General features: G+C 46.6%; 34 non-coding genes across 34 annotated transcripts; 25 read left to right on the forward strand and 9 right to left on the reverse strand.

The window, feature by feature from the left end:
• Nucleotides 1–401: 401 nt before the first annotated feature.
• Nucleotides 402–474, forward strand: trnav-aac (transfer RNA valine (anticodon AAC)). Its single transcript has one exon. It is a non-coding gene; the product is annotated as a tRNA-Val (tRNA).
• Nucleotides 475–1,079: 605 nt separating this feature from the next.
• trnav-cac (transfer RNA valine (anticodon CAC)) lies at nt 1,080–1,152 on the forward strand. The gene has a single exon. It is a non-coding gene; the product is annotated as a tRNA-Val (tRNA).
• A 474-nt stretch (nt 1,153–1,626) lies between these two features.
• Nucleotides 1,627–1,698, reverse strand: trnaq-cug (transfer RNA glutamine (anticodon CUG)). Its single transcript has one exon. It is a non-coding gene; the product is annotated as a tRNA-Gln (tRNA).
• A 151-nt stretch (nt 1,699–1,849) lies between these two features.
• trnad-guc (transfer RNA aspartic acid (anticodon GUC)) lies at nt 1,850–1,921 on the forward strand. Its single transcript has one exon. It is a non-coding gene; the product is annotated as a tRNA-Asp (tRNA).
• Nucleotides 1,922–2,443: 522 nt separating this feature from the next.
• Nucleotides 2,444–2,516, forward strand: trnav-aac (transfer RNA valine (anticodon AAC)). The gene has a single exon. It is a non-coding gene; the product is annotated as a tRNA-Val (tRNA).
• A 605-nt stretch (nt 2,517–3,121) lies between these two features.
• trnav-cac (transfer RNA valine (anticodon CAC)) lies at nt 3,122–3,194 on the forward strand. Its single transcript has one exon. It is a non-coding gene; the product is annotated as a tRNA-Val (tRNA).
• A 473-nt stretch (nt 3,195–3,667) lies between these two features.
• On the reverse strand, nt 3,668–3,739 carry trnaq-cug (transfer RNA glutamine (anticodon CUG)). The gene has a single exon. It is a non-coding gene; the product is annotated as a tRNA-Gln (tRNA).
• A 151-nt stretch (nt 3,740–3,890) lies between these two features.
• trnad-guc (transfer RNA aspartic acid (anticodon GUC)) lies at nt 3,891–3,962 on the forward strand. Its single transcript has one exon. It is a non-coding gene; the product is annotated as a tRNA-Asp (tRNA).
• A 524-nt stretch (nt 3,963–4,486) lies between these two features.
• Nucleotides 4,487–4,559, forward strand: trnav-aac (transfer RNA valine (anticodon AAC)). The gene has a single exon. It is a non-coding gene; the product is annotated as a tRNA-Val (tRNA).
• A 614-nt stretch (nt 4,560–5,173) lies between these two features.
• On the forward strand, nt 5,174–5,246 carry trnav-cac (transfer RNA valine (anticodon CAC)). Its single transcript has one exon. It is a non-coding gene; the product is annotated as a tRNA-Val (tRNA).
• Nucleotides 5,247–5,720: 474 nt separating this feature from the next.
• trnaq-cug (transfer RNA glutamine (anticodon CUG)) lies at nt 5,721–5,792 on the reverse strand. Its single transcript has one exon. It is a non-coding gene; the product is annotated as a tRNA-Gln (tRNA).
• Nucleotides 5,793–5,943: 151 nt separating this feature from the next.
• Nucleotides 5,944–6,015, forward strand: trnad-guc (transfer RNA aspartic acid (anticodon GUC)). The gene has a single exon. It is a non-coding gene; the product is annotated as a tRNA-Asp (tRNA).
• A 522-nt stretch (nt 6,016–6,537) lies between these two features.
• Nucleotides 6,538–6,610, forward strand: trnav-uac (transfer RNA valine (anticodon UAC)). Its single transcript has one exon. It is a non-coding gene; the product is annotated as a tRNA-Val (tRNA).
• A 614-nt stretch (nt 6,611–7,224) lies between these two features.
• Nucleotides 7,225–7,297, forward strand: trnav-cac (transfer RNA valine (anticodon CAC)). The gene has a single exon. It is a non-coding gene; the product is annotated as a tRNA-Val (tRNA).
• A 474-nt stretch (nt 7,298–7,771) lies between these two features.
• Nucleotides 7,772–7,843, reverse strand: trnaq-cug (transfer RNA glutamine (anticodon CUG)). Its single transcript has one exon. It is a non-coding gene; the product is annotated as a tRNA-Gln (tRNA).
• A 151-nt stretch (nt 7,844–7,994) lies between these two features.
• trnad-guc (transfer RNA aspartic acid (anticodon GUC)) lies at nt 7,995–8,066 on the forward strand. Its single transcript has one exon. It is a non-coding gene; the product is annotated as a tRNA-Asp (tRNA).
• Nucleotides 8,067–8,588: 522 nt separating this feature from the next.
• On the forward strand, nt 8,589–8,661 carry trnav-uac (transfer RNA valine (anticodon UAC)). Its single transcript has one exon. It is a non-coding gene; the product is annotated as a tRNA-Val (tRNA).
• Nucleotides 8,662–9,275: 614 nt separating this feature from the next.
• Nucleotides 9,276–9,348, forward strand: trnav-cac (transfer RNA valine (anticodon CAC)). The gene has a single exon. It is a non-coding gene; the product is annotated as a tRNA-Val (tRNA).
• Nucleotides 9,349–9,816: 468 nt separating this feature from the next.
• On the reverse strand, nt 9,817–9,888 carry trnaq-cug (transfer RNA glutamine (anticodon CUG)). Its single transcript has one exon. It is a non-coding gene; the product is annotated as a tRNA-Gln (tRNA).
• Nucleotides 9,889–10,039: 151 nt separating this feature from the next.
• trnad-guc (transfer RNA aspartic acid (anticodon GUC)) lies at nt 10,040–10,111 on the forward strand. Its single transcript has one exon. It is a non-coding gene; the product is annotated as a tRNA-Asp (tRNA).
• A 522-nt stretch (nt 10,112–10,633) lies between these two features.
• trnav-aac (transfer RNA valine (anticodon AAC)) lies at nt 10,634–10,706 on the forward strand. Its single transcript has one exon. It is a non-coding gene; the product is annotated as a tRNA-Val (tRNA).
• Nucleotides 10,707–11,320: 614 nt separating this feature from the next.
• On the forward strand, nt 11,321–11,393 carry trnav-cac (transfer RNA valine (anticodon CAC)). The gene has a single exon. It is a non-coding gene; the product is annotated as a tRNA-Val (tRNA).
• Nucleotides 11,394–11,861: 468 nt separating this feature from the next.
• trnaq-cug (transfer RNA glutamine (anticodon CUG)) lies at nt 11,862–11,933 on the reverse strand. Its single transcript has one exon. It is a non-coding gene; the product is annotated as a tRNA-Gln (tRNA).
• A 151-nt stretch (nt 11,934–12,084) lies between these two features.
• On the forward strand, nt 12,085–12,156 carry trnad-guc (transfer RNA aspartic acid (anticodon GUC)). Its single transcript has one exon. It is a non-coding gene; the product is annotated as a tRNA-Asp (tRNA).
• Nucleotides 12,157–12,678: 522 nt separating this feature from the next.
• Nucleotides 12,679–12,751, forward strand: trnav-aac (transfer RNA valine (anticodon AAC)). The gene has a single exon. It is a non-coding gene; the product is annotated as a tRNA-Val (tRNA).
• A 614-nt stretch (nt 12,752–13,365) lies between these two features.
• trnav-cac (transfer RNA valine (anticodon CAC)) lies at nt 13,366–13,438 on the forward strand. The gene has a single exon. It is a non-coding gene; the product is annotated as a tRNA-Val (tRNA).
• Nucleotides 13,439–13,912: 474 nt separating this feature from the next.
• trnaq-cug (transfer RNA glutamine (anticodon CUG)) lies at nt 13,913–13,984 on the reverse strand. Its single transcript has one exon. It is a non-coding gene; the product is annotated as a tRNA-Gln (tRNA).
• A 151-nt stretch (nt 13,985–14,135) lies between these two features.
• Nucleotides 14,136–14,207, forward strand: trnad-guc (transfer RNA aspartic acid (anticodon GUC)). The gene has a single exon. It is a non-coding gene; the product is annotated as a tRNA-Asp (tRNA).
• Nucleotides 14,208–14,729: 522 nt separating this feature from the next.
• Nucleotides 14,730–14,802, forward strand: trnav-aac (transfer RNA valine (anticodon AAC)). The gene has a single exon. It is a non-coding gene; the product is annotated as a tRNA-Val (tRNA).
• Nucleotides 14,803–15,963: 1,161 nt separating this feature from the next.
• trnaq-cug (transfer RNA glutamine (anticodon CUG)) lies at nt 15,964–16,035 on the reverse strand. The gene has a single exon. It is a non-coding gene; the product is annotated as a tRNA-Gln (tRNA).
• A 151-nt stretch (nt 16,036–16,186) lies between these two features.
• trnad-guc (transfer RNA aspartic acid (anticodon GUC)) lies at nt 16,187–16,258 on the forward strand. The gene has a single exon. It is a non-coding gene; the product is annotated as a tRNA-Asp (tRNA).
• A 522-nt stretch (nt 16,259–16,780) lies between these two features.
• trnav-aac (transfer RNA valine (anticodon AAC)) lies at nt 16,781–16,853 on the forward strand. The gene has a single exon. It is a non-coding gene; the product is annotated as a tRNA-Val (tRNA).
• Nucleotides 16,854–18,014: 1,161 nt separating this feature from the next.
• On the reverse strand, nt 18,015–18,086 carry trnaq-cug (transfer RNA glutamine (anticodon CUG)). Its single transcript has one exon. It is a non-coding gene; the product is annotated as a tRNA-Gln (tRNA).
• A 151-nt stretch (nt 18,087–18,237) lies between these two features.
• Nucleotides 18,238–18,309, forward strand: trnad-guc (transfer RNA aspartic acid (anticodon GUC)). The gene has a single exon. It is a non-coding gene; the product is annotated as a tRNA-Asp (tRNA).
• The last annotated feature ends 26 nt before the right edge of the window (nt 18,310–18,335 follow it).

An 18,335-nucleotide genomic window follows, 5' to 3' on the forward strand; every position in this document is an offset into this window, starting at 1 on the left:
CCACCTGTGCGCTCACAAGTCGAAAAGGTCTTCTCAGAAAGAGCTCCCATCAGAAGAGATGCTAGTCCAAGAGAACACTGCTTGTGCAGCATTTTCTCTGTTTTACGTGCGTCCCTACTGACAAATAAGTTTCTTGGTCTTGTCTTCTGTAGATTGTGTGCTAGCCAAACAAAGGACATCAAAGAGCTTGTCAACCAGAAGATCAGCTCCCATGACAAGAGATGCAATCTTGAGATCACAATTTGCATTGTCAATACAGCCATAAGTGGGGGAGTGCTTGAAGAATGACACAAATGGGAGTTCCCTCCTTCTCAATAGTCCTACATGATCTGTCATAAAAGTCCACAAATGTAAGAAAGCATTGAAATGCTCCTTTAATTACTACGGGGTACGCAAGCTCAGTTTCCGTAGTGTAGTGGTTATCACGTTCGCCTAACACGCGAAAGGTCCCCGGTCCGAAACCGGGCGGAAGCATGCGTCTTTGCTTATGCGTCCTGATATAAAAGTGTCTGACTGCAGGCACTGCTTGAACTTGTGGGGTTCTACTGCTGTTTGGGACACAGACAAGAGAAAGTACTCAAATCTGGTTCAGGTCTCTGACATCTGTAACCTTTGGATGCTCGTCTTGCTAAAGAGTTGTCTATGGCCCAAATTTCTGCAAACTTCACACAAATCAACAAATCTCCAGTCGCTATATTTCCTGAAGATGGAGGCACAGACTAAGCTCTTGGAAATGACTGGCTCTAGGTGGCCTGCACAGGACTTGGGCCTATTTTCAGCCAATGCCCAAGGCAATGAAACAAATGGGCGCTTTAGGCAACAGTTCTGCTGCCAGAGGTTCTGGGGTTCTTAGGGCAGCATATGTTGAGCTGTGCTTGCTTTAGTGAACTCCTAAATGTCCAAAGTTTAAGTGAGCCTAACATGGAGACTACAGTTCAGACTCCTTGCTAGAGTGCGTCTGTCTCTTCTCCGTGGCTCCTTTTACTTCAAGGCCATGATAGGAACATGTCACCAAATTTGTCAGAGTGCGAGATTACTCAGTGAGACACATTGGAAAGCCAAACAAGCTGTCTTTCGGGGTTTCCGTAGTGTAGTGGTTATCACGTTCGCCTCACACGCGAAAGGTCCCCGGTCCGAAACCGGGCGGAAACATGGGTCTTTTCCTTCTTTGGTTACAAGGGAATTGATATTCACTCTTTAGACAACTCTGCTTGTCCAGCATTTTCTCTGTTTTACTTGCATCCCTATTGAGAATTAAGTCTCTTGGTTTTGTCTTCTGTAGGTTGTGTGCTAGCCAAACAAAGGACATCAAAGAGCTTGTCAAGAAGAAGATCGGGGCCTTCAGAGGTGGCAAAGGGATTGGAAGTGGGAAGAGTGCAAGAGGAAAAGTTGACTTGAGTCAAGGTGGCTAATGAACGATACAGCAGGAAGCTGAAGTGGAAAGTGCAGCAGAAGAGCATGAGCGAGGTTTGGTGCAGCATGAAGACCATGTGCAGATGAGATCAGCCAACACAAGAGGAGTGGAACTGACTGGGCCACTAACTTGCTCTTCAACTGACTAGATTCTTATGCTAGCGTGTGCTAATGCTAATGTACCTGTGGAGCAAAGTGCTAGAAAGCCAAATGAGGTTCCACTGAGACTTGAACTCAGATCGCTGGATTCAGAGTCCAGAGTGCTAACCATTACACCATGGAACCCTGCCTGAAGCACACAAAAGATCTGTGTCAAACAGGCATAAAAGTGTAGTTCCTGGTAAACCGATGGGGATTTCTACACGGCCAGCCAAATTTTACCTGTCATACCTGCTGCGAATCGCAGCTTGACGTGACCATTGCAGTGCTTCAGAGGTCCTCGTTAGTATAGTGGACAGTATCTCCGCCTGTCACGCGGAAGACCGGGGTTCGATTCCCCGACGGGGAGTGAGCAGTTTCCTTCTCTGTTCTGCCTTTTACCTGCAATGACCACACACACCTTAATCGCACACCAGATCCTAGTCAATCTAATAATCTAGTCCTATAATGGGCTTGAAGAAACATGAATTCCACCTGTGCGCTCACAAGTCGAAAAGGTCTTCTCAGAAAGAGCTCCCATCAGAAGAGATGCTAGTCCAAGAGAACACTGCTTGTGCAGCATTTTCTCTGTTTTACGTGCGTCCCTACTGACAAATAAGTTTCTTGGTCTTGTCTTCTGTAGATTGTGTGCTAGCCAAACAAAGGACATCAAAGAGCTTGTCAACCAGAAGATCAGCTCCCATGACAAGAGATGCAATCTTGAGATCACAATTTGCATTGTCAATACAGCCATAAGTGGGGGAGTGCTTGAAGAATGACACAAATGGGAGTTCCCTCCTTCTCAATAGTCCTACATGATCTGTCATAAAAGTCCACAAATGTAAGAAAGCATTGAAATGCTCCTTTAATTACTACGGGGTACGCAAGCTCAGTTTCCGTAGTGTAGTGGTTATCACGTTCGCCTAACACGCGAAAGGTCCCCGGTCCGAAACCGGGCGGAAGCATGCGTCTTTGCTTATGCGTCCTGATATAAAAGTGTCTGACTGCAGGCACTGCTTGAACTTGTGGGGTTCTACTGCTGTTTGGGACACAGACAAGAGAAAGTACTCAAATCTGGTTCAGGTCTCTGACATCTGTAACCTTTGGATGCTCGTCTTGCTAAAGAGTTGTCTATGGCCCAAATTTCTGCAAACTTCACACAAATCAACAAATCTCCAGTCGCTATATTTCCTGAAGATGGAGGCACAGACTAAGCTCTTGGAAATGACTGGCTCTAGGTGGCCTGCACAGGACTTGGGCCTATTTTCAGCCAATGCCCAAGGCAATGAAACAAATGGGCGCTTTAGGCAACAGTTCTGCTGCCAGAGGTTCTGGGGTTCTTAGGGCAGCATATGTTGAGCTGTGCTTGCTTTAGTGAACTCCTAAATGTCCAAAGTTTAAGTGAGCCTAACATGGAGACTACAGTTCAGACTCCTTGCTAGAGTGCGTCTGTCTCTTCTCCGTGGCTCCTTTTACTTCAAGGCCATGATAGGAACATGTCACCAAATTTGTCAGAGTGCGAGATTACTCAGTGAGACACATTGGAAAGCCAAACAAGCTGTCTTTCGGGGTTTCCGTAGTGTAGTGGTTATCACGTTCGCCTCACACGCGAAAGGTCCCCGGTCCGAAACCGGGCGGAAACATGGGTCTTTTCCTTCTTTGGTTACAAGGGAATTGATATTCACTCTTTAGACAACTCTGCTTGTCCAGCATTTTCTCTGTTTTACTTGCATCCCTATTGAGAATTAAGTCTCTTGGTTTTGTCTTCTGTAGGTTGTGTGCTAGCCAAACAAAGGACATCAAAGAGCTTGTCAAGAAGAAGATCGGGGCCTTCAGAGGTGGCAAAGGGATTGGAAGTGGGAAGAGTGCAAGAGGAAAAGTTGACTTGAGTCAAGGTGGCTAATGAACGATACAGCAGGAAGCTGAAGTGGAAAGTGCAGCAGAAGAGCATGAGCGAGGTTTGGTGCAGCATGAAGACCATGTGCAGATGAGATCAGCCAACACAAGAGGAGTGGAACTGACTGGGCCACTAACTTGCTCTTTAACTGACTAGATTCTTATGCTAGCGTGTGCTAATGCTAATGTACTGTGGAGCAAAGTGCTAGAAAGCCAAATGAGGTTCCACTGAGACTTGAACTCAGATCGCTGGATTCAGAGTCCAGAGTGCTAACCATTACACCATGGAACCCTGCCTGAAGCACACAAAAGATCTGTGTCAAACAGGCATAAAAGTGTAGTTCCTGGTAAACCGATGGGGATTTCTACACGGCCAGCCAAATTTTACCTGTCATACCTGCTGCGAATCGCAGCTTGACGTGACCATTGCAGTGCTTCAGAGGTCCTCGTTAGTATAGTGGACAGTATCTCCGCCTGTCACGCGGAAGACCGGGGTTCGATTCCCCGACGGGGAGTGAGCAGTTTCCTTCTCTGTTCTGCCTTTTACCTGCAATGACCACACACACACCTTAATCGCACACCAGATCCTAGTCAATCTAATAATCTAGTCCTATAATGGGCTTGAAGAAACATGAATTCCACCTGTGCGCTCACAAGTCGAAAAGGTCTTCTCAGAAAGAGCTCCCATCAGAAGAGATGCTAGTCCAAGAGAACACTGCTTGTGCAGCATTTTCTCTGTTTTACGTGCGTCCCTACTGACAAATAAGTTTCTTGGTCTTGTCTTCTGTAGATTGTGTGCTAGCCAAACAAAGGACATCAAAGAGCTTGTCAACCAGAAGATCAGCTCCCATGACAAGAGATGCAATCTTGAGATCACAATTTGCATTGTCAATACAGCCATAAGTGGGGGAGTGCTTGAAGAATGACACAAATGGGAGTTCCCTCCTTCTCAATAGTCCTACATGATCTGTCATAAAAGTCCACAAATGTAAGAAAGCATTGAAATGCTCCTTTAATTACTACGGGGAACGCAAGCTCAGTTTCCGTAGTGTAGTGGTTATCACGTTCGCCTAACACGCGAAAGGTCCCCGGTCCGAAACCGGGCGGAAGCATGCGTCTTTGCTTATGCGTCCTGATATAAAAGTGTCTGACTGCAGGCACTGCTTGAACTTGTGGGGTTCTACTGCTGTTTGGGACACAGACAAGAGAAAGTACTCAAATCTGGTTCAGGTCTCTGACATCTGTAACCTTTGGATGCTCGTCTTGCTAAAGAGTTGTCTATGGCCCAAATTTCTGCAAACTCCACAGACTTCACACAAATCAACAAATCTCCAGTCGCTATATTTCCTGAAGATGGAGGCACAGACTAAGCTCTTGGAAATGACTGGCTCTAGGTGGCCTGCACAGGACTTGGGCCTATTTTCAGCCAATGCCCAAGGCAATGAAACAAATGGGCGCTTTAGGCAACAGTTCTGCTGCCAGAGGTTCTGGGGTTCTTAGGGCAGCATATGTTGAGCTGTGCTTGCTTTAGTGAACTCCTAAATGTCCAAAGTTTAAGTGAGCCTAACATGGAGACTACAGTTCAGACTCCTTGCTAGAGTGCGTCTGTCTCTTCTCCATGGCTCCTTTTACTTCAAGGCCATGATAGGAACATGTCACCAAATTTGTCAGAGTGCGAGATTACTCAGTGAGACACATTGGAAAGCCAAACAAGCTGTCTTTCGGGGTTTCCGTAGTGTAGTGGTTATCACGTTCGCCTCACACGCGAAAGGTCCCCGGTCCGAAACCGGGCGGAAACATGGGTCTTTTCCTTCTTTGGTTACAAGGGAATTGATATTCACTCTTTAGACAACTCTGCTTGTCCAGCATTTTCTCTGTTTTACTTGCATCCCTATTGAGAATTAAGTCTCTTGGTTTTGTCTTCTGTAGGTTGTGTGCTAGCCAAACAAAGGACATCAAAGAGCTTGTCAAGAAGAAGATCGGGGCCTTCAGAGGTGGCAAAGGGATTGGAAGTGGGAAGAGTGCAAGAGGAAAAGTTGACTTGAGTCAAGGTGGCTAATGAACGATACAGCAGGAAGCTGAAGTGGAAAGTGCAGCAGAAGAGCATGAGCGAGGTTTGGTGCAGCACGAAGACCATGTGCAGATGAGATCAGCCAACACAAGAGGAGTGGAACTGACTGGGCCACTAACTTGCTCTTCAACTGACTAGATTCTTATGCTAGCGTGTGCTAATGCTAATGTACCTGTGGAGCAAAGTGCTAGAAAGCCAAATGAGGTTCCACTGAGACTTGAACTCAGATCGCTGGATTCAGGGTCCAGAGTGCTAACCATTACACCATGGAACCCTGCCTGAAGCACACAAAAGATCTGTGTCAAACAGGCATAAAAGTGTAGTTCCTGGTAAACCGATGGGGATTTCTACACGGCCAGCCAAATTTTACCTGTCATACCTGCTGCGAATCGCAGCTTGACGTGACCATTGCAGTGCTTCAGAGGTCCTCGTTAGTATAGTGGACAGTATCTCCGCCTGTCACGCGGAAGACCGGGGTTCGATTCCCCGACGGGGAGTGAGCAGTTTCCTTCTCTGTTCTGCCTTTTACCTGCAATGACCACACACACCTTAATCGCACACCAGATCCTAGTCAATCTAATAATCTAGTCCTATAATGGGCTTGAAGAAACATGAATTCCACCTGTGCGCTCACAAGTCGAAAAGGTCTTCTCAGAAAGAGCTCCCATCAGAAGAGATGCTAGTCCAAGAGAACACTGCTTGTGCAGCATTTTCTCTGTTTTACGTGCGTCCCTACTGACAAATAAGTTTCTTGGTCTTGTCTTCTGTAGATTGTGTGCTAGCCAAACAAAGGACATCAAAGAGCTTGTCAACCAGAAGATCAGCTCCCATGACAAGAGATGCAATCTTGAGATCACAATTTGCATTGTCAATACAGCCATAAGTGGGGGAGTGCTTGAAGAATGACACAAATGGGAGTTCCCTCCTTCTCAATAGTCCTACATGATCTGTCATAAAAGTCCACAAATGTAAGAAAGCATTGAAATGCTCCTTTAATTACTACGGGGTACGCAAGCTCAGTTTCCGTAGTGTAGTGGTTATCACGTTCGCCTTACACGCGAAAGGTCCCCGGTCCGAAACCGGGCGGAAGCATGCGTCTTTGCTTATGCGTCCTGATATAAAAGTGTCTGACTGCAGGCACTGCTTGAACTTGTGGGGTTCTACTGCTGTTTGGGACACAGACAAGAGAAAGTACTCAAATCTGGTTCAGGTCTCTGACATCTGTAACCTTTGGATGCTCGTCTTGCTAAAGAGTTGTCTATGGCCCAAATTTCTGCAAACTCCACAGACTTCACACAAATCAACAAATCTCCAGTCGCTATATTTCCTGAAGATGGAGGCACAGACTAAGCTCTTGGAAATGACTGGCTCTAGGTGGCCTGCACAGGACTTGGGCCTATTTTCAGCCAATGCCCAAGGCAATGAAACAAATGGGCGCTTTAGGCAACAGTTCTGCTGCCAGAGGTTCTGGGGTTCTTAGGGCAGCATATGTTGAGCTGTGCTTGCTTTAGTGAACTCCTAAATGTCCAAAGTTTAAGTGAGCCTAACATGGAGACTACAGTTCAGACTCCTTGCTAGAGTGCGTCTGTCTCTTCTCCATGGCTCCTTTTACTTCAAGGCCATGATAGGAACATGTCACCAAATTTGTCAGAGTGCGAGATTACTCAGTGAGACACATTGGAAAGCCAAACAAGCTGTCTTTCGGGGTTTCCGTAGTGTAGTGGTTATCACGTTCGCCTCACACGCGAAAGGTCCCCGGTCCGAAACCGGGCGGAAACATGGGTCTTTTCCTTCTTTGGTTACAAGGGAATTGATATTCACTCTTTAGACAACTCTGCTTGTCCAGCATTTTCTCTGTTTTACTTGCATCCCTATTGAGAATTAAGTCTCTTGGTTTTGTCTTCTGTAGGTTGTGTGCTAGCCAAACAAAGGACATCAAAGAGCTTGTCAAGAAGAAGATCGGGGCCTTCAGAGGTGGCAAAGGGATTGGAAGTGGGAAGAGTGCAAGAGGAAAAGTTGACTTGAGTCAAGGTGGCTAATGAACGATACAGCAGGAAGCTGAAGTGGAAAGTGCAGCAGAAGAGCATGAGCGAGGTTTGGTGCAGCATGAAGACCATGTGCAGATGAGATCAGCCAACACAAGAGGAGTGGAACTGACTGGGCCACTAACTTGCTCTTCAACTGACTAGATTCTTATGCTAGGGTGTGCTAATGCTAATGTACCTGTGGAGCAAAGTGCTAGAAAGCCAAATGAGGTTCCACTGAGACTTGAACTCAGATCGCTGGATTCAGAGTCCAGAGTGCTAACCATTACACCATGGAACCCTGCCTGAAGCACACAAAAGATCTGTGTCAAACAGGCATAAAAGTGTAGTTCCTGGTAAACCGATGGGGATTTCTACACGGCCAGCCAAATTTTACCTGTCATACCTGCTGCGAATCGCAGCTTGACGTGACCATTGCAGTGCTTCAGAGGTCCTCGTTAGTATAGTGGACAGTATCTCCGCCTGTCACGCGGAAGACCGGGGTTCGATTCCCCGACGGGGAGTGAGCAGTTTCCTTCTCTGTTCTGCCTTTTACCTGCAATGACCACACACACCTTAATCGCACACCAGATCCTAGTCAATCTAATAATCTAGTCCTATAATGGGCTTGAAGAAACATGAATTCCACCTGTGCGCTCACAAGTCGAAAAGGTCTTCTCAGAAAGAGCTCCCATCAGAAGAGATGCTAGTCCAAGAGAACACTGCTTGTGCAGCATTTTCTCTGTTTTACGTGCGTCCCTACTGACAAATAAGTTTCTTGGTCTTGTCTTCTGTAGATTGTGTGCTAGCCAAACAAAGGACATCAAAGAGCTTGTCAACCAGAAGATCAGCTCCCATGACAAGAGATGCAATCTTGAGATCACAATTTGCATTGTCAATACAGCCATAAGTGGGGGAGTGCTTGAAGAATGACACAAATGGGAGTTCCCTCCTTCTCAATAGTCCTACATGATCTGTCATAAAAGTCCACAAATGTAAGAAAGCATTGAAATGCTCCTTTAATTACTACGGGGTACGCAAGCTCAGTTTCCGTAGTGTAGTGGTTATCACGTTCGCCTTACACGCGAAAGGTCCCCGGTCCGAAACCGGGCGGAAGCATGCGTCTTTGCTTATGCGTCCTGATATAAAAGTGTCTGACTGCAGGCACTGCTTGAACTTGTGGGGTTCTACTGCTGTTTGGGACACAGACAAGAGAAAGTACTCAAATCTGGTTCAGGTCTCTGACATCTGTAACCTTTGGATGCTCGTCTTGCTAAAGAGTTGTCTATGGCCCAAATTTCTGCAAACTCCACAGACTTCACACAAATCAACAAATCTCCAGTCGCTATATTTCCTGAAGATGGAGGCACAGACTAAGCTCTTGGAAATGACTGGCTCTAGGTGGCCTGCACAGGACTTGGGCCTATTTTCAGCCAATGCCCAAGGCAATGAAACAAATGGGCGCTTTAGGCAACAGTTCTGCTGCCAGAGGTTCTGGGGTTCTTAGGGCAGCATATGTTGAGCTGTGCTTGCTTTAGTGAACTCCTAAATGTCCAAAGTTTAAGTGAGCCTAACATGGAGACTACAGTTCAGACTCCTTGCTAGAGTGCGTCTGTCTCTTCTCCATGGCTCCTTTTACTTCAAGGCCATGATAGGAACATGTCACCAAATTTGTCAGAGTGCGAGATTACTCAGTGAGACACATTGGAAAGCCAAACAAGCTGTCTTTCGGGGTTTCCGTAGTGTAGTGGTTATCACGTTCGCCTCACACGCGAAAGGTCCCCGGTCCGAAACCGGGCGGAAACATGGGTCTTTTCCTTCTTTGGTTACAAGGGAATTGATATTCACTCTTTAGACAACTCTGCTTGTCCAGCATTTTCTCTGTTTTACTTGCATCCCTATTGAGAATTAAGTCTCTTGGTTTTGTCTTCTGTAGGTTGTGTGCTAGCCAAACAAAGGACATCAAAGAGCTTGTCAAGAAGAAGATCGGGGCCTTCAGAGGTGGCAAAGGGATTGGAAGTGGGAAGAGTGCAAGAGGAAAAGTTGACTTGAGTCAAGGTGGCTAATGAACGATACAGCAGGAAGCTGAAGTGGAAAGTGCAGCAGAAGAGCATGAGCGAGGTTTGGTGCAGCATGAAGACCATGTGCAGATGAGATCAGCCAACACAAGAGGAGTGGAACTGACTGGGCCACTAACTTGCTCTTCAACTGACTAGATTCTTATGCTAGCGTGTGCTAATGTACCTGTGGAGCAAAGTGCTAGAAAGCCAAATGAGGTTCCACTGAGACTTGAACTCAGATCGCTGGATTCAGGGTCCAGAGTGCTAACCATTACACCATGGAACCCTGCCTGAAGCACACAAAAGATCTGTGTCAAACAGGCATAAAAGTGTAGTTCCTGGTAAACCGATGGGGATTTCTACACGGCCAGCCAAATTTTACCTGTCATACCTGCTGCGAATCGCAGCTTGACGTGACCATTGCAGTGCTTCAGAGGTCCTCGTTAGTATAGTGGACAGTATCTCCGCCTGTCACGCGGAAGACCGGGGTTCGATTCCCCGACGGGGAGTGAGCAGTTTCCTTCTCTGTTCTGCCTTTTACCTGCAATGACCACACACACCTTAATCGCACACCAGATCCTAGTCAATCTAATAATCTAGTCCTATAATGGGCTTGAAGAAACATGAATTCCACCTGTGCGCTCACAAGTCGAAAAGGTCTTCTCAGAAAGAGCTCCCATCAGAAGAGATGCTAGTCCAAGAGAACACTGCTTGTGCAGCATTTTCTCTGTTTTACGTGCGTCCCTACTGACAAATAAGTTTCTTGGTCTTGTCTTCTGTAGATTGTGTGCTAGCCAAACAAAGGACATCAAAGAGCTTGTCAACCAGAAGATCAGCTCCCATGACAAGAGATGCAATCTTGAGATCACAATTTGCATTGTCAATACAGCCATAAGTGGGGGAGTGCTTGAAGAATGACACAAATGGGAGTTCCCTCCTTCTCAATAGTCCTACATGATCTGTCATAAAAGTCCACAAATGTAAGAAAGCATTGAAATGCTCCTTTAATTACTACGGGGTACGCAAGCTCAGTTTCCGTAGTGTAGTGGTTATCACGTTCGCCTAACACGCGAAAGGTCCCCGGTCCGAAACCGTGCGGAAGCATGCGTCTTTGCTTATGCGTCCTGATATAAAAGTGTCTGACTGCAGGCACTGCTTGAACTTGTGGGGTTCTACTGCTGTTTGGGACACAGACAAGAGAAAGTACTCAAATCTGGTTCAGGTCTCTGACATCTGTAACCTTTGGATGCTCGTCTTGCTAAAGAGTTGTCTATGGCCCAAATTTCTGCAAACTCCACAGACTTCACACAAATCAACAAATCTCCAGTCGCTATATTTCCTGAAGATGGAGGCACAGACTAAGCTCTTGGAAATGACTGGCTCTAGGTGGCCTGCACAGGACTTGGGCCTATTTTCAGCCAATGCCCAAGGCAATGAAACAAATGGGCGCTTTAGGCAACAGTTCTGCTGCCAGAGGTTCTGGGGTTCTTAGGGCAGCATATGTTGAGCTGTGCTTGCTTTAGTGAACTCCTAAATGTCCAAAGTTTAAGTGAGCCTAACATGGAGACTACAGTTCAGACTCCTTGCTAGAGTGCGTCTGTCTCTTCTCCATGGCTCCTTTTACTTCAAGGCCATGATAGGAACATGTCACCAAATTTGTCAGAGTGCGAGATTACTCAGTGAGACACATTGGAAAGCCAAACAAGCTGTCTTTCGGGGTTTCCGTAGTGTAGTGGTTATCACGTTCGCCTCACACGCGAAAGGTCCCCGGTCCGAAACCGGGCGGAAACATGGGTCTTTTCCTTCTTTGGTTACAAGGGAATTGATATTCACTCTTTAGACAACTCTGCTTGTCCAGCATTTTCTCTGTTTTACTTGCATCCCTATTGAGAATTAAGTCTCTTGGTTTTGTCTTCTGTAGGTTGTGTGCTAGCCAAACAAAGGACATCAAAGAGCTTGTCAAGAAGAAGATCGGGGCCTTCAGAGGTGGCAAAGGGATTGGAAGTGGGAAGAGTGCAAGAGGAAAAGTTGACTTGAGTCAAGGTGGCTAATGAACGATACAGCAGGAAGCTGAAGTGGAAAGTGCAGCAGAAGAGCATGAGCGAGGTTTGGTGCAGCATGAAGACCATGTGCAGATGAGATCAGCCAACACAAGAGGAGTGGAACTGACTGGGCCACTAACTTGCTCTTCAACTGACTAGATTCTTATGCTAGCGTGTGCTAATGTACCTGTGGAGCAAAGTGCTAGAAAGCCAAATGAGGTTCCACTGAGACTTGAACTCAGATCGCTGGATTCAGGGTCCAGAGTGCTAACCATTACACCATGGAACCCTGCCTGAAGCACACAAAAGATCTGTGTCAAACAGGCATAAAAGTGTAGTTCCTGGTAAACCGATGGGGATTTCTACACGGCCAGCCAAATTTTACCTGTCATACCTGCTGCGAATCGCAGCTTGACGTGACCATTGCAGTGCTTCAGAGGTCCTCGTTAGTATAGTGGACAGTATCTCCGCCTGTCACGCGGAAGACCGGGGTTCGATTCCCCGACGGGGAGTGAGCAGTTTCCTTCTCTGTTCTGCCTTTTACCTGCAATGACCACACACACCTTAATCGCACACCAGATCCTAGTCAATCTAATAATCTAGTCCTATAATGGGCTTGAAGAAACATGAATTCCACCTGTGCGCTCACAAGTCGAAAAGGTCTTCTCAGAAAGAGCTCCCATCAGAAGAGATGCTAGTCCAAGAGAACACTGCTTGTGCAGCATTTTCTCTGTTTTACGTGCGTCCCTACTGACAAATAAGTTTCTTGGTCTTGTCTTCTGTAGATTGTGTGCTAGCCAAACAAAGGACATCAAAGAGCTTGTCAACCAGAAGATCAGCTCCCATGACAAGAGATGCAATCTTGAGATCACAATTTGCATTGTCAATACAGCCATAAGTGGGGGAGTGCTTGAAGAATGACACAAATGGGAGTTCCCTCCTTCTCAATAGTCCTACATGATCTGTCATAAAAGTCCACAAATGTAAGAAAGCATTGAAATGCTCCTTTAATTACTACGGGGTACGCAAGCTCAGTTTCCGTAGTGTAGTGGTTATCACGTTCGCCTAACACGCGAAAGGTCCCCGGTCCGAAACCGTGCGGAAGCATGCGTCTTTGCTTATGCGTCCTGATATAAAAGTGTCTGACTGCAGGCACTGCTTGAACTTGTGGGGTTCTACTGCTGTTTGGGACACAGACAAGAGAAAGTACTCAAATCTGGTTCAGGTCTCTGACATCTGTAACCTTTGGATGCTCGTCTTGCTAAAGAGTTGTCTATGGCCCAAATTTCTGCAAACTCCACAGACTTCACACAAATCAACAAATCTCCAGTCGCTATATTTCCTGAAGATGGAGGCACAGACTAAGCTCTTGGAAATGACTGGCTCTAGGTGGCCTGCACAGGACTTGGGCCTATTTTCAGCCAATGCCCAAGGCAATGAAACAAATGGGCGCTTTAGGCAACAGTTCTGCTGCCAGAGGTTCTGGGGTTCTTAGGGCAGCATATGTTGAGCTGTGCTTGCTTTAGTGAACTCCTAAATGTCCAAAGTTTAAGTGAGCCTAACATGGAGACTACAGTTCAGACTCCTTGCTAGAGTGCGTCTGTCTCTTCTCCATGGCTCCTTTTACTTCAAGGCCATGATAGGAACATGTCACCAAATTTGTCAGAGTGCGAGATTACTCAGTGAGACACATTGGAAAGCCAAACAAGCTGTCTTTCGGGGTTTCCGTAGTGTAGTGGTTATCACGTTCGCCTCACACGCGAAAGGTCCCCGGTCCGAAACCGGGCGGAAACATGGGTCTTTTCCTTCTTTGGTTACAAGGGAATTGATATTCACTCTTTAGACAACTCTGCTTGTCCAGCATTTTCTCTGTTTTACTTGCATCCCTATTGAGAATTAAGTCTCTTGGTTTTGTCTTCTGTAGGTTGTGTGCTAGCCAAACAAAGGACATCAAAGAGCTTGTCAAGAAGAAGATCGGGGCCTTCAGAGGTGGCAAAGGGATTGGAAGTGGGAAGAGTGCAAGAGGAAAAGTTGACTTGAGTCAAGGTGGCTAATGAACGATACAGCAGGAAGCTGAAGTGGAAAGTGCAGCAGAAGAGCATGAGCGAGGTTTGGTGCAGCATGAAGACCATGTGCAGATGAGATCAGCCAACACAAGAGGAGTGGAACTGACTGGGCCACTAACTTGCTCTTCAACTGACTAGATTCTTATGCTAGCGTGTGCTAATGCTAATGTACCTGTGGAGCAAAGTGCTAGAAAGCCAAATGAGGTTCCACTGAGACTTGAACTCAGATCGCTGGATTCAGAGTCCAGAGTGCTAACCATTACACCATGGAACCCTGCCTGAAGCACACAAAAGATCTGTGTCAAACAGGCATAAAAGTGTAGTTCCTGGTAAACCGATGGGGATTTCTACACGGCCAGCCAAATTTTACCTGTCATACCTGCTGCGAATCGCAGCTTGACGTGACCATTGCAGTGCTTCAGAGGTCCTCGTTAGTATAGTGGACAGTATCTCCGCCTGTCACGCGGAAGACCGGGGTTCGATTCCCCGACGGGGAGTGAGCAGTTTCCTTCTCTGTTCTGCCTTTTACCTGCAATGACCACACACACCTTAATCGCACACCAGATCCTAGTCAATCTAATAATCTAGTCCTATAATGGGCTTGAAGAAACATGAATTCCACCTGTGCGCTCACAAGTCGAAAAGGTCTTCTCAGAAAGAGCTCCCATCAGAAGAGATGCTAGTCCAAGAGAACACTGCTTGTGCAGCATTTTCTCTGTTTTACGTGCGTCCCTACTGACAAATAAGTTTCTTGGTCTTGTCTTCTGTAGATTGTGTGCTAGCCAAACAAAGGACATCAAAGAGCTTGTCAACCAGAAGATCAGCTCCCATGACAAGAGATGCAATCTTGAGATCACAATTTGCATTGTCAATACAGCCATAAGTGGGGGAGTGCTTGAAGAATGACACAAATGGGAGTTCCCTCCTTCTCAATAGTCCTACATGATCTGTCATAAAAGTCCACAAATGTAAGAAAGCATTGAAATGCTCCTTTAATTACTACGGGGTACGTAAGCTCAGTTTCCGTAGTGTAGTGGTTATCACGTTCGCCTAACACGCGAAAGGTCCCCGGTCCGAAACCGGGCGGAAGCATGCGTCTTTGCTTATGCGTCCTGATATAAAAGTGTCTGACTGCAGGCACTGCTTGAACTTGTGGGGTTCTACTGCTGTTTGGGACACAGACAAGAGAAAGTACTCAAATCTGGTTCAGGTCTCTGACATCTGTAACCTTTGGATGCTCGTCTTGCTAAAGAGTTGTCTATGGCCCAAATTTCTGCAAACTCCACAGACTTCACACAAATCAACAAATCTCCAGTCGCTATATTTCCTGAAGATGGAGGCACAGACTAAGCTCTTGGAAATGACTGGCTCTAGGTGGCCTGCACAGGACTTGGGCCTATTTTCAGCCAATGCCCAAGGCAATGAAACAAATGGGCGCTTTAGGCAACAGTTCTGCTGCCAGAGGTTCTGGGGTTCTTAGGGCAGCATATGTTGAGCTGTGCTTGCTTTAGTGAACTCCTAAATGTCCAAAGTTTAAGTGAGCCTAACATGGAGACTACAGTTCAGACTCCTTGCTAGAGTGCGTCTGTCTCTTCTCCGTGGCTCCTTTTACTTCAAGGCCATGATAGGAACATGTCACCAAATTTGTCAGAGTGCGAGATTACTCAGTGAGACACATTGGAAAGCCAAACAAGCTGTCTTTCGGGGTTTCCGTAGTGTAGTGGTTATCACGTTCGCCTCACACGCGAAAGGTCCCCGGTCCGAAACCGGGCAGAAACATGGGTCTTTTCCTTCTTTGGTTACAAGGGAATTGATATTCACTCTTTAGACAACTCTGCTTGTCCAGCATTTTCTCTGTTTTACTTGCATCCCTATTGAGAATTAAGTCTCTTGGTTTTGTCTTCTGTAGGTTGTGTGCTAGCCAAACAAAGGACATCAAAGAGCTTGTCAAGAAGAAGATCGGGGCCTTCAGAGGTGGCAAAGGGATTGGAAGTGGGAAGAGTGCAAGAGGAAAAGTTGACTTGAGTCAAGGTGGCTAATGAACGATACAGCAGGAAGCTGAAGTGGAAAGTGCAGCAGAAGAGCATGAGCGAGGTTTGGTGCAGCATGAAGACCATGTGCAGATGAGATCAGCCAACACAAGAGGAGTGGAACTGACTGGGCCACTAACTTGCTCTTCAACTGACTAGATTCTTATGCTAGCGTGTGCTAATGCTAATGTACCTGTGGAGCAAAGTGCTAGAAAGCCAAATGAGGTTCCACTGAGACTTGAACTCAGATCGCTGGATTCAGGGTCCAGAGTGCTAACCATTACACCATGGAACCCTGCCTGAAGCACACAAAAGATCTGTGTCAAACAGGCATAAAAGTGTAGTTCCTGGTAAACCGATGGGGATTTCTACACGGCCAGCCAAATTTTACCTGTCATACCTGCTGCGAATCGCAGCTTGACGTGACCATTGCAGTGCTTCAGAGGTCCTCGTTAGTATAGTGGACAGTATCTCCGCCTGTCACGCGGAAGACCGGGGTTCGATTCCCCGACGGGGAGTGAGCAGTTTCCTTCTCTGTTCTGCCTTTTACCTGCAATGACCACACACACCTTAATCGCACACCAGATCCTAGTCAATCTAATAATCTAGTCCTATAATGGGCTTGAAGAAACATGAATTCCACCTGTGCGCTCACAAGTCGAAAAGGTCTTCTCAGAAAGAGCTCCCATCAGAAGAGATGCTAGTCCAAGAGAACACTGCTTGTGCAGCATTTTCTCTGTTTTACGTGCGTCCCTACTGACAAATAAGTTTCTTGGTCTTGTCTTCTGTAGATTGTGTGCTAGCCAAACAAAGGACATCAAAGAGCTTGTCAACCAGAAGATCAGCTCCCATGACAAGAGATGCAATCTTGAGATCACAATTTGCATTGTCAATACAGCCATAAGTGGGGGAGTGCTTGAAGAATGACACAAATGGGAGTTCCCTCCTTCTCAATAGTCCTACATGATCTGTCATAAAAGTCCACAAATGTAAGAAAGCATTGAAATGCTCCTTTAATTACTACGGGGTACGCAAGCTCAGTTTCCGTAGTGTAGTGGTTATCACGTTCGCCTAACACGCGAAAGGTCCCCGGTCCGAAACCGGGCGGAAGCATGCGTCTTTGCTTATGCGTCCTGATATAAAAGTGTCTGACTGCAGGCACTGCTTGAACTTGTGGGGTTCTACTGCTGTTTGGGACACAGACAAGAGAAAGTACTCAAATCTGGTTCAGGTCTCTGACATCTGTAACCTTTGGATGCTCGTCTTGCTAAAGAGTTGTCTATGGCCCAAATTTCTGCAAACTCCACAGACTTCACACAAATCAACAAATCTCCAGTCGCTATATTTCCTGAAGATGGAGGCACAGACTAAGCTCTTGGAAATGACTGGCTCTAGGTGGCCTGCACAGGACTTGGGCCTATTTTCAGCCAATGCCCAAGGCAATGAAACAAATGGGCGCTTTAGGCAACAGTTCTGCTGCCAGAGGTTCTGGGGTTCTTAGGGCAGCATATGTTGAGCTGTGCTTGCTTTAGTGAACTCCTAAATGTCCAAAGTTTAAGTGAGCCTAACATGGAGACTACAGTTCAGACTCCTTGCTAGAGTGCGTCTGTCTCTTCTCCATGGCTCCTTTTACTTCAAGGCCATGATAGGAACATGTCACCAAATTTGTCAGAGTGCGAGATTACTCAGTGAGACACATTGGAAAGCCAAACAAGCTGTCTTTCGGGGTTTCCGTAGTGTAGTGGTTATCACGTTCGCCTCACACGGGAAAGGTCCCCGGTCCGAAACCGGGCGGAAACATGGGTCTTTTCCTTCTTTGGTTACAAGGGAATTGATATTCACTCTTTAGACAACTCTGCTTGTCCAGCATTTTCTCTGTTTTACTTGCATCCCTATTGAGAATTAAGTCTCTTGGTTTTGTCTTCTGTAGGTTGTGTGCTAGCCAAACAAAGGACATCAAAGAGCTTGTCAAGAAGAAGATCGGGGCCTTCAGAGGTGGCAAAGGGATTGGAAGTGGGAAGAGTGCAAGAGGAAAAGTTGACTTGAGTCAAGGTGGCTAATGAACGATACAGCAGGAAGCTGAAGTGGAAAGTGCAGCAGAAGAGCATGAGCGAGGTTTGGTGCAGCACGAAGACCATGTGCAGATGAGATCAGCCAACACAAGAGGAGTGGAACTGACTGGGCCACTAACTTGCTCTTCAACTGACTAGATTCTTATGCTAGCGTGTGCTAATGCTAATGTACCTGTGGAGCAAAGTGCTAGAAAGCCAAATGAGGTTCCACTGAGACTTGAACTCAGATCGCTGGATTCAGGGTCCAGAGTGCTAACCATTACACCATGGAACCCTGCCTGAAGCACACAAAAGATCTGTGTCAAACAGGCATAAAAGTGTAGTTCCTGGTAAACCGATGGGGATTTCTACACGGCCAGCCAAATTTTACCTGTCATACCTGCTGCGAATCGCAGCTTGACGTGACCATTGCAGTGCTTCAGAGGTCCTCGTTAGTATAGTGGACAGTATCTCCGCCTGTCACGCGGAAGACCGGGGTTCGATTCCCCGACGGGGAGTGAGCAGTTTCCTTCTCTGTTCTGCC

Source organism: Copadichromis virginalis, linkage group LG8 (assembly GCF_057382275.1).
Source record: "Copadichromis virginalis isolate Kocher_CV1m ecotype Utaka linkage group LG8, C_Virginalis_male_GT1.1, whole genome shotgun sequence".
Lineage (NCBI taxonomy): Eukaryota > Metazoa > Chordata > Actinopteri > Cichliformes > Cichlidae > Copadichromis > Copadichromis virginalis.